The sequence below is a fragment of the Erithacus rubecula genome (genome assembly GCF_903797595.1).
Source record: "Erithacus rubecula genome assembly, chromosome: W".
NCBI classification, from domain to species: Eukaryota; Metazoa; Chordata; class Aves; order Passeriformes; family Muscicapidae; genus Erithacus; species Erithacus rubecula.
The window spans coordinates 3400114-3410677 of record NC_136690.1 but is presented as its reverse complement, the minus strand read 5'-3'; the positions used below and the strand labels follow the sequence as shown (position 1 = coordinate 3410677).

General features: G+C 42.5%; 1 long non-coding RNA gene across 1 annotated transcript in view; it reads right to left on the bottom strand.

The window, feature by feature from the left end:
• Positions 1-1377: 1377 nt before the first annotated feature.
• The window catches only part of LOC306814067, a 323823-nt gene continuing 314636 nt past the window's right edge, over positions 1378-10564 (bottom strand). The window contains exon 2 of the long non-coding RNA XR_013777083.1: positions 1378-1553. This is a non-coding gene — a long non-coding RNA (uncharacterized lncRNA). The remainder of the gene's footprint in view (positions 1554-10564) is intronic.

The following is a 10564-nucleotide window of genomic DNA, read 5'->3' as shown; positions in this document are numbered from 1 at the left end:
TTGTTCCACCCATTGCTTCTTTCACCTTTCAGTATCTGGCTTTATATACCAGCAAACCCACAGTTTGTTTGTAGACACCTCCTTCTCATTCCTCTCAATCCATCCTTCTCTTATTTTCTTAATAGTTGTCTTTAAAAACTTTACTTATAATTGACTTAATTTTCTGTTCCTGGGTCTTTTCTGGTTTTCCAGGTATTTGCAGTGACATAATTTTCTGTCCTTTTGTAGCCATCTCTGGATCTGTAGGCATGGCTACTACCTGCATCCCATTGGTCACATGTTGAATAAGTTGTACTAAGCAAGGGATCATGCATGGTAGAAAGATGAGAGTTGCTACAGCACATGAGAGGAAAAAAAGCATTTGTTTAACCCATAGTCCACCAGGCAACCACGAAAACGTCCCATTCCCATCCTTTCCACATTTGGCCTGGTACATGAGCTAACTGTCTTATTCCCTTTGTTATTTGCTTCACCACTTTTCCATTGTCATCTATTTGCAAATAGCAGTTTGAGTCATTTAATTTTCCACACACTCCCCCTTCTTCTGCTAATAGACAATCTAATACCATCTGATGTTGAAATATTGCATTCCTCATCTGAGTGGACTGGTCAGCAAAAAGGTCAAGGAGCTGTAGCTGTCTGCTTGATTATTATTTCAATGACAACTTGTAACCTAATTATTCAATTTAAATTATAAATGAGTTCTCTGGCACCTGATATTAATTCATTTAGATTCCAAGTGGCTGGTCCATAGTGTTGTATGATTCACTCAGGTGGCCATTCATCTTTTCCCCACTTTTGGGTGCTGTCTCCAGCCAGGGCTGCATCAATTGACCGTTTTCCTCTAATTAGATCATCATTGTGTTGGTTTCACGTGCTAGGGGGGAGGGGTGGATTCGCCTCAGGGAAAGCACCACGAAGACGGGGAACAGAAGGGGCTGTCCCGTCTTGGGGGGCTTCCCCTGTGGGCTGCTGGGACCAATCGGAGAGCTGGTTTGGTGATGGACAGCTCGGGAAACTAATTGAAAATAATTTCGTTTTCATAAATCACATTGCTAAGGCTAATTTCTTCTCTTTGGCCTTCCGGCCGCCAGGCCAATAGCAACTCCCGGGACCCCAGCCCCGGTGGCCCCCGCGCAGCCCCGGCTCTGGGCTCGGCCTGGGGCCTGGCCCGACACCCTGGTCCCAGCTCTGCGGGGGGCCAGGCCTGGCCCCATGATCCCGGCCCCCGGCCCCCTCGCTCCGACCGCATGGCTCTGGGTGGCCCCGGGCAGCCCCAGCTCTGGCTCGGCCCCTGCCCTGGCCTGGTGCCCCCCGGCTCCGCATGGCTCCGGCACCAGCCCTGTGGCAGAAGAGGCTTCCAGCTGCACACGTGGCTTCTTCATGATCTGGATACAATTTTAACTTCTTAATGCCTGGATAAGATTCTCGATCTCCTGAGCTCCCCTGAATGAGAAGAAATAAAGCATGGAGACTACAGAGGTCAGCGGAATGAAGATAAAGTTCCTGGTGGGAAGAGATTAAAAAGATGCAACTGATAAGTAGCTGAAAACCTATTTTGTGGGGCTCCAAGGGGATTGTGACTTCACTAAAATTCCTTTAAACTGAGAAATATACTTGGGGAGGTTTGGATGCTTGAGAAGAACACTTTTTGTCTCAGGGAAATGGAGCTCTCTCTGTTCTGAAACTGGAATATGAGGAGAGACATTTGATAGAAAAGGAGATGAAGAGAATTTTGTCTTTCAGCAGCCTGCCTTTAAAAGTGGTACCCCAATTGTGTAACATAACCCATAGCACAGCTCTGGAAGGACTGTGAAAAATGGGAGGAGATTCATAATCTGCAATATTTTCCCAGGCGAATGTAGATTGTGAAAGTAAAGACACCCCCTAAGCCATACCTAAAAAAGGAACTTTTCTCTCTTAAGTGAACTGAAATGATTATTTCAGTGGATAACCGACCAAAGTGTTTTCTGTATGATGTTGTCAAGGAATGTGGAATGAAGGGAGGAGGGAATAATCTAGGAATCTTATTCTGAATTCTTTTTGTGTTATTAATAAATTTCTTCTTGTACCTTTTTAAGTTTTAAGCCTGTGTTGTCTTTACTCCTAAATCCTATCTATAAAAAGACATTAAATATATTAAAATTGGCAAAACCCAAGTCACACCGTGACAATCATATACCTCGATTCCTAACTGATTTCCCTGAACTTGTGGTAGCAAAAAGAACAACGGCCTAATATACCCTACATCACATATCTCTGACCAGTTTGGAGATAACCTGTGTAAGCATGTTGGCCACAAATGCAGTAATGCCCTTTCAAAGCCCAGGTCTGGTTGGTAAAGGGGCCTTCTCAGTTTTCATCATCAATTGGTGGGTCAAAATACAACTTGTTTCCTGGGCCTAATGGTCCTTCAACAATAGTTGCCCCACCATAAGTATCACAATATTTGCATTTCCAAGCTCCCATGCAGGGTTTCCACCTCCAGTTACATCCCAGATCTGTTTTGTTAGATCTGGACCAGAACTTATTAAAAAGGGTTCGAGTTCTGTCCCGGTGTTGCCACTTCCACTGATAGTCACAGACAACATGTGTCCTACTTGTGGAATTATCTTGGGGGCAGCTTAAAAATAAGTGGTCCAAAAAACTGTCCCTCCCTACTGCTTTACAGCCTTCAAAATCCCTTCGGTAATTATGGTAGGAACACCTTATCCAGCTACCATTAGTGACCTTAACATGTCTTTGATTCCATCTCCCTCAGTATTTGAAACAATCATAAGGAGGGCAGTTGAGGGTCCAACAATCTAAACCCAAAGATAAATTCCAGTCACAAACACTTTTTCCCACTTATATGCCTCCTGTTCTATCTAGACAATAAATACCTCTTTCAGAAGAATGAAGGCACCATGGATTTCCTTCTTCCTCCCAAAATCCTGTTCCATTATGGACCTCACTCAGGGTGTTGACCCACCATTTAGGTTTGACTGGGCTGGCCACCCATGGCCAGTTTTCAGATCCTCCTGACCCTCCACAGACTCAACAATTGCTAAGGTTAAAGGTTTTTGCTACTTCTTCTAGGACTAAAAAAACGATTCTCCCACCTCTGGCCCAAACCTAACCAACAATATAAAGGTAAGATTATTAAGAAAAACATTCTAATGGTTTAATCTAATCACCTAATCTAATTCTCATGTTGTCTTCTTCACCACCTGTGGCGAGTGAAGGCACAGAAACAACATAAGGAAAACAAGGACAGCAAGGATTAGCCCCCCAGTGACTGGAGATCCTAAAGGAGGGATGCCCATACAGACTATTTCAGCAGGCAGTCCGTGGGTAGGCACACAGGGCTTCCCCCACTGTCTACGCACTTGCTACTGCTTTTGTCCATTCCTGCGGAGTGTCAGTCATGGCATCCTGTCGTTCTCTTCCAGATGAGATGTCCAGGTCTCTGGGACCTGAGACCTTGATGTGAGTGTGATGGGTCCATCCATGTTCAGCTGTCTTGACGTCTGTTTCTGTGGTCAGTAACACTTGGAAAGATCCATGCCACTTTACCATCAGTGATGCTTCTTTCCACTCCTTAACCCAATCTCCTGGTTGAATGTTGTGAACAACAAAGTCCAAAGGCAGAGTCTGTGCCAGCTGAGCTTTCTGTCAAAGAGATTTCACAAGAGAGTATCCTGGCCACATATTGTTTTAGATATACATCACTTATTTCCACATCCCCGCTAGGTTGATAATTCCAAACATTAATTCAAAGGGAGATAATTGAATATCTCCTCTGGGTCTGGCCCTTATTCTTGCTAAAGCCAGTGGCAAGAGCTGTGCCCATGGCATCTGAGATTCTATCAGCAGCTTCAGAAGGCATTTCTTTATTTCTCCATTCATTCTTTCAACCTGACCCACTCTGGTGGTGCGAGGGGGTATGGAGGTTCCATTGTATTCCTAAAGCTATCATAACCTCTTGAAGAATTTTTCCTGTAAAATGAATTCCCCTATCTGAGTCTATTGCTTCCACAATCCCATATCTTGGAATTATTTGTTCCAAAAATACTTTAATAACATTTCCTGTGGTTGCTGAAACTGTAGGGAATGCTTCTGGCCATCCTGTTAATTGACATACTATTACCAGAAGATATTTAAACCTTGCCACTCGGGCCATTTCAGTAAAATCTACCTGGCATCTTTGGAAGGGACGTACAGCCCAAGGCCTCCCTCCCCTGGCAATTTTCTTTGTAACACGGTTATTGGTTTGGCACAAATCAAACAACCCTCCATAGGTCGCTTTGCTAAAGTAAAAAGACCCACAGCAACATACATTTTTGGGAAGGCTTCTGCCAATCTTCAAAAGCACCAATGGCTGCCTTCAAGGAGTTGTTTTAATATCTGTAAGGCCAGAGCATTTGGTATCCACTGCTTACCATTCCTTGTAAATCAATTATCCCCTCTTTCCTCTGCCCCACTCTTTTTAATTATCTCAAACTCCTCTAGTGGAAAAGACAGTTTCTCTGACAGCAGTGGGGCTATTGGGAGTAAGGGGAGGATCTTAATGATTTCTGGCAACAGTGCAGCTTTCTGAGCCTCTTAATCAGCCAGTTGATTACCTATGGCTTCGTCCGAGTACCCTGCTTGGTGCCCCTTAATGTGGATTATTGCTACCGTTTTTGGCAAATTCACCACCTCCAATAGGCGAGAAATTAAACACTCATGAGTTAATGTATTTCCCCTGCATGTTAATAAACCTCTTTCTTCCCATAATTTCCCAAATGCATGTACACGAATTATCAAAATATGAGTATTGGTCTAATCCGATACTCAGTTGTGATGGACAAAAGACTCTCTAACAGTTTAAAGTTAGAAAGTGTATGTTCATTCAGTGCTGGGCAGCAGCATGAGGTAATCCTCTAATACGCACTGCAAAATCACAGGTGATCACAAAGTCTATTTATTACCAGAGGAATCAAACAAATACATATTCATAATAACAGCCCCTCCCATCTCCCGCTTCCTATGGTAATTAGCTTGAATAGCTGTTAAGCATGCGTGATTGACTTCTTAAATTAAGTTTGGGGTTGTTTTAGTGGGGAGGGGTCTTAAAAAGAGGAAGTAAGGTGAGTCTTCCTCACCCTAAACTCTTGACCTTTTCTATCACTGACAATACAAATGATTTCTGGGGATAGTCCAATTTTCCAAAGAATGGGTTTCTAGTTGCATTGTCTATGTTCTTGTGGTTCTGCTCTCTAGTTTCTTCTTTTCCCATTGTAAGCACAGCTGAGCAGACATGAAATGACAGACAATTATTTAAGTTTCAGATAACTACTCCCTTCTAATTTTTTGTTTTCAGCAAGGTCACTAAAATCCTAATTTTCTAAGATTAGTGTTTCATTCCCCACTCTCCTTTGAAATGAGTAAATTCTTTTACTCAATATGGGGATTTCTATTAATCTATCCGAGACGCATGGCAGCGGTCTCTTAAGACCAAGCCATATGCCTTTGATAGTGATGCTAAGTCTGCTACTTGTTGTAGTATTCTCCAATTCCAAACAAGTACAACAATAGACAAAATCAAACTTGTACTGACTAAAATAAGCAACACGGTGATTGGGTGAATTAAAGCATTAAGCAAACCAGTTGCTGTTGGTGATCATAAAAATAGCACATACCACCAATGATGATACACACATTCTTCAAATTTTTTAAAGACTCCTTTTATGTTTTTCGCATCATGGTGTATCGTGATCAAAGTTCTTTTTCCTGCATCTTGAATTTCTTTAAAATTTTTTCTTAATTCTTGATGTTTCAGTAGCTGAGCGACTAGGGTTAAATTCATACCTCTAGGTACAGGCAATATTTCTTGCACAGTAACCAGGTTTGCCTTTATGTACTGATGTGGTATTACAGGTGCCTGATAGGAAAAGTCGCATCCTTTGATTTTAGCAAAATTGCAAACACATAAATTGAATTGAGTTTTATCCACTATTTGATTGTCCATTGTTATGGTGGGACATGCTGTTCTAAGACAGACACAACCTTGTCCTATATACACAAGTGAAGTTGTTTGGTTGGTTAGATGCATTTCAAAGTGGCAAATGCTTTGGTCCGTGTCCAGACAAGTATCTTTGTCGTCTTCTAAAGTTCCCTCACATATATATCCCAATTGTTTTCTCATAGAACAGGGCTCTAGGTTAATGGTCTGCCATTTTTTTTCAATTTTTCTTGCCCACATTTTATGTTCAGAAGGATACAGTACAGTCCCTTCGTGATTTAGTCCTAAAGCAACTATTGGGTGTATTAAGCTCACGGATGCACTATGTATAGTTAAAACAAAAGCTGTCACTGTATTTGTTTCAGGGTCATAGGTAAAATTAACCAAAACCCAGCAAGGTTGAAGCTCTCTTTCCATCTCAGAGGCATTATCCCAAACAATTTTGTGAATTTCAGCAGGGAATATCCCTTCTTCACCTTCTCTGATAACTGCGGCAGCCACTGACTGCATCCACATTTGTGCCTGAGTACATCCAAGAGCCAGAGAAATGTTTGCACTAGCTGTGCCTAGGGCTTTAATTATTACCTCATGGTCTTGCTCTTCTATGTTTTTCTATTTTGGTAATATTTTGGTTAGTTTTCAATGATTGTTACCTAGTGCTAATAAAGAAGATTGCAAAGGCTGCTGTAAATTAACTAAATCACTTCCCATCACAGTTAATTTGTTCATTGACACCTCTGAGTCCATTGTGTTTAAAACTCCCAATCCTGTTCCTAATATTCCAGTGAGGTCTCTCTTTTTCTTAAAACTAGAGGGCATACGATTTTGAAGCCAAGTAGTCCATTCCACAAACGGAGTTTTGAGAAATGGGGCACATTCTGGCTGAATGGTAGAAGCATTTACCTGCATTCCCATTTCTACTCACTTTAGAGACCATTCTGGGTTAGTTAGCAGTCTCTGAATTCCTGTTTTCTTAATAGCATATGGTTCGATTTTAGTAATTGTGGGAATTATGGGTTGTTCCTTTTTCTTTGAAATAACCAGAGTTTGGATTGCTACAGCCCTCTGTGACACTGGTGGGGTTGATTTAGCTTTCATTTTGTAAAGCTTGGTGCAATATTGAGTAACATTAAAATCAAGATCAAACCCTTTGGCTGCGCATCCTTCAATTTTAAGTCTAAATTCAGGACATGTGGTCAAACATTTGTCACAGCGTCCAGGACCAACTTGGATGAGTTCCATGGGTGGATGGTAAGCCTCATGGAACCCATCTTGTACAAATGCATATTTACATCCCCAAACATTCCTTCCTTCCTACATACTTGCATTTGTGATCCTTAACATTTTGCTTAAAGCCCTACGAGAGTAGGGATCGTACGCTTTCCTTTGGCATCGATAAATCCCGGTTACATTGTACTGATATGGTGTTGCTTTGACTCTTATTATAGTCGTGGCAATGACCACAAGGGTCACAACCATTTGCATTATGTCCATGATAGCTATAAGTCCATCACTCGCTGTTCTTGGTGAATTTCAGCTTCAGGTCTTCGTTGTTTGGTGCAATTTTCCAAATTTCTTCAGGAGCCTTCTTCACTCGGGAGTGATGGATCCACACCTTCTGTTCCTTGATCTTGACTGCTGTGAAGGTGGTGAGGAGTACCTGGAATGGTCCTTCCCACTGTGGTTCCAAAGTCTTCTCTGCAAAAGACTTAACATATACATAATCCCCAGGTTGTACATCATGTACTGGTCCATCTAATTCTCTGCTTTGGGACCCAGCCACATATTTTTCAATTTTTCTAAGTTGTTTATTTAGGGCCACCATGTATTTGTGTAGAGTTTGTTTCTCTACTTCAATGGGTGTTATTCCTTTTTGGACTGCATATGGTCTTCCATACAATATTTCAAAAGGGCTTAATTTCCCTTTTGTTCTTGGTTTTGTTCTAATCCGTACTAATGCCAGTGGAAGAGCCTCGGGCCAAGGCAAATTTGCCTCTTGCCCCAGCCTAACAATTTGTTGTTTGATCATTTTCTCTACTTGGCCACTGGATTGAGGGTGATATGGAGTATGCAATTCCCAATCTATTCCCAAGTGGTGACTAATTTGCTGTACAATTTTGGAGATAAAATGTGGCCCTCTATCAGAAGATATAGCGGCTGGGACTCCAAAACGTGGTATTATTTCTTGTAACAATGCCTTGGTTACCTCTCGTGCCTTAGCTGTCTGGGTAGGGAAGGCTTCTGGTCATCCTGAAAAGGTATCTTTTAACACTAATAAGTAACGATACCCCCCTTTCCTGGGCCATTTTGCCATTGCTGCCCAGGTCCACAGACCTTCCCAATTTGTCCAGCTTTAGGCTTTGGAATGTTTTTAGGATTAGTTCAGAGGCAAAGACCACACTGACGAGGTACTTGTGTAACTGTGCCTTGTAACTTTTTAGCCAGAATACTATCCTTTAAATAATTGTACAAGGCGTCCATTCCCCGATGTGTTTTCTCATGTTCTTTTAGCACTAGTGACCACAACAAGTAAGAAGGTACTACAACTTTTCCTTCTTTGGTTACAGTCCAGCCTTCCTGGTTATAAGTTGCTTCTTCTTCCTCAATAAGTTTTTTATCCTTTTTGTTATATACTGGCTTACCTTCAAAAGAGATCTTTCCATCTGGAATTAATGCTGCATCAACTATTTCATTGGGTACCTCACCTTTGGCTGCGTCTTTTGCCTCTCTGTCCGCCAGCATATTTCCTTCTTCCAATTCTGAGCTCACTTTTAGTGTGCCCTGATGTGCATAATAGCTACCTTTTCAGGTAAATGAACTGCATCTAATAGTTTTAGTATTTCTTGGGTATGTTTAATATTTTTTCCTTGTGAGTTCAGCAGTCCTCTTTCTTTTCAAATTCCTCCGTGTGCATGTACCACTCCAAATGCATACTTTGAGTCTGTATAAATGTTGATTTATTTTCCTTTTGCCAGTTCTAAAGCCCAGGTTAAGGCAATTATTTCAGCTTTTTGTGCAGAGGTATTTCTTGGCAATGGTCCAGACTCTATTACCTCTCTGCTTGTGGTAACCGCATACCCAGCATGTCTTTTTCCACTGATGATATAGCTGCTCCCATCAGTGAACCGGCTCTCAGCGTCCTCAAGAGAGGTGTCTTTCAGGTCCGGGCAACTGGAGTAGGTGGCTTCCGTGGTGTCCAGGCAGTCGTGGATCACTGGTTCTCCCATGCTCCCGCTGAGGAAAGAAGCTGGGTTCACAATTTTTGTTACCATGATTTTAACATAATCTTGTTCTACTACTATGGCCTGGTACTTTAGAAATCTTTGAGGGGAAAGCCAATGTCCCCCTTTTGCCTCTAGGACTGCAGACACTGTGTAGGATACTAGCACGGTCATCTTCTGGCCTAGGGTGAATTTGCGTGTCTCTTGGATGTTCACTGCTACTGCTGCAACAGCTCTGAGGAAGCCTGGCCACCCCTTGGCTGCCGTGTCCAGCTGTTTGGATAGGTAGGCGACTGCCCTCTGGTACGGCCCCAGGTCTTGTGCTAGTACTCCCAGAGCAATCCCTTGGTTTTTGTGAGAAAACAGAAAGAATTGTTTACTCACATCTGGAAGTCCCAGGGCTGGAGCTGACATAAGAGCCTTCTTCAATTGGTTGAAGGCTTGTGTTGCTTCTGTCGTCCACTGAAGATCCCTGTTCCCTTCTGTAATTAAGGCACACAGGGGTTTAACAAACAATCCATAGTTATAAATCCACAGTCTGCATCACCCTGTCATGCCTAGAAAGGTTCTCAGTTCTTTTACTGTCTGGGGTTTTGGGGTTTGGCATATTGCTTCCTTACGGTCTTTCCCCAAGGTCCTTTGTCCAGCACTCACTTAATAGCCCAGGTAAATCACTGTTTGTTACACCATCTGGGCTTTCTTTTGGGATACCCAATACCCCTGCAGGCCCAAAAAGTTTGGGAGGCTTACTGTCCAATCCGCACATGCCTCCTGGGTCCGGGTGGCTATTAAGAGGTCATCCATGTACTGAAGCAGTTGTCCTTCTCCTGGTGGGGGTTCCCAAGACTCCAAATTCTTTGCCAGCTGTTCTCCAAATGTGATAGGGGAGTTCTTGAACCCTTAGGGTAGTACACACCATGGGAGCTGAGTTTTACGTCCAGTTTTGGGATTCTCCCATTCAAATGCAAAAATTTTCTGGCTGGCTTTATGGAGAGGGAGGCAAAAGAAAGCATCCTTCAAATCTAGAACAGTAAACCAGGTTAGTTCAGGTGTTAAAAGAGTTAACAAGGTGTAGGGGTTAGCAACCACTGGGTATAAATCTTCAGCTATTTTATTAACAGCTCTTAAATCTTGTACTAACCTGTATGATCCATCAGGCTTTTCCAGGGGCAAAATAGGAGTATTAAAATCAGACTGACACTCCTTCAATAGTCCTATTTGCAAAAAGTTTTCTATGATTGGGCTGATTCCTTCTCTGTCTTCCCTTTTCAAGGGGTATTGTTTGACCCTTACCGAATGCTCTCCTTCCTTAAGCCGAATTTGTACTGGTAGAGCATTCTTTGCTTTCCCTGTTATA